This window comes from Etheostoma cragini, chromosome 16 (genome assembly GCF_013103735.1).
Source record: "Etheostoma cragini isolate CJK2018 chromosome 16, CSU_Ecrag_1.0, whole genome shotgun sequence".
Taxonomy (NCBI): domain Eukaryota; kingdom Metazoa; phylum Chordata; class Actinopteri; order Perciformes; family Percidae; genus Etheostoma; species Etheostoma cragini.
Window position 1 is genome coordinate 23,627,387 of NC_048422.1, and position 1,031 is coordinate 23,628,417.

At 36.7% G+C, this 1,031-nt stretch overlaps 1 protein-coding gene across 1 annotated transcript in view; it reads right to left on the minus strand.

The window, feature by feature from the left end:
- The window catches only part of LOC117959185 (dual specificity protein phosphatase 26), a 26,564-nt gene that overhangs the window by 8,988 nt on the left and 16,545 nt on the right, over positions 1–1,031 (minus strand). The gene's annotated exons all lie outside the window — the stretch shown is intronic.

Sequence of the window (1,031 nt, forward strand, 5' to 3'; positions counted from 1 at the left end):
TGATTGGCTGCTTAGAAATTAAGTGTTAACGAGCAGTTGGACAGGTGTACCTAATAAAGTGGCCGGTGAGTGTAATATACAGGTGGATATGTACTGAATATAATATACAGCTGGATATGTACCGAATATAATATACAGGTGGATATGTACTGAATATAATATACAGGTGGATATGTACTGAATATAATATACAGGTGGATATGTACCGAATATAATATACAGGTGGATATGTACTGAATATAATATACAGGTGGATATGTACTGAATATAATATACAGGTGGATATGTACTGAATATAATATACAGGTGGATATTACTATAAGTGGACATTTTACAGATATGTGCAAATAACATAATATACTGATGGTTTACAGAGTTTACAGGTGAGTATGTACTATGAATATCTATATATACAGACAACTATTATTATAGACAGAATTTTTTTTTACAGGTAGATATAACAAGTTAGGCTAAAATGAGCAGTATAACAATGATTTAAGGTAGTACAAATAACGTTTGGACAGAAGCTATCCGAATTAAAGTGCAGTGGAAAGTAATTGCATCTTACAGTTAAAGTACAGTATTGCAGATGTATATGGAAACAGCTGTTACTGTAAATAAACAGTCGGCAGTGCAAAAAAGATGCAGATGTAAACAGATGTTACTATAGTAACAGTCAGAGTGGCGCTAGAGTGGCGGCGTTTGAAAAGAGGTCGTACAAACGGTTTGTCAGATTGGATATCTGTACCAGAAAATGGGGAAAGTACCGGAGCTTTCTGGAGGGCTCCTGAGAAGCTTTGTGCCGGGGACAGATCTGTATGATGGGCCATTTAGTTGTTTTGTATTTTCTTTAAAAATTGTAAAACAACAAAAATTCATCATGAGGTGATGAAGATTTTCTGCCGTACTGATCAGCAGCTTATCTGTTATCTCTGCTTAATGGATGAACATAAAGGCCACGACACAGTCACCGCTGCAGCAGAGAGAGCTGAGAGGCAGAGAGAGCTCGAGGGGAGTCGACTCAACATCCA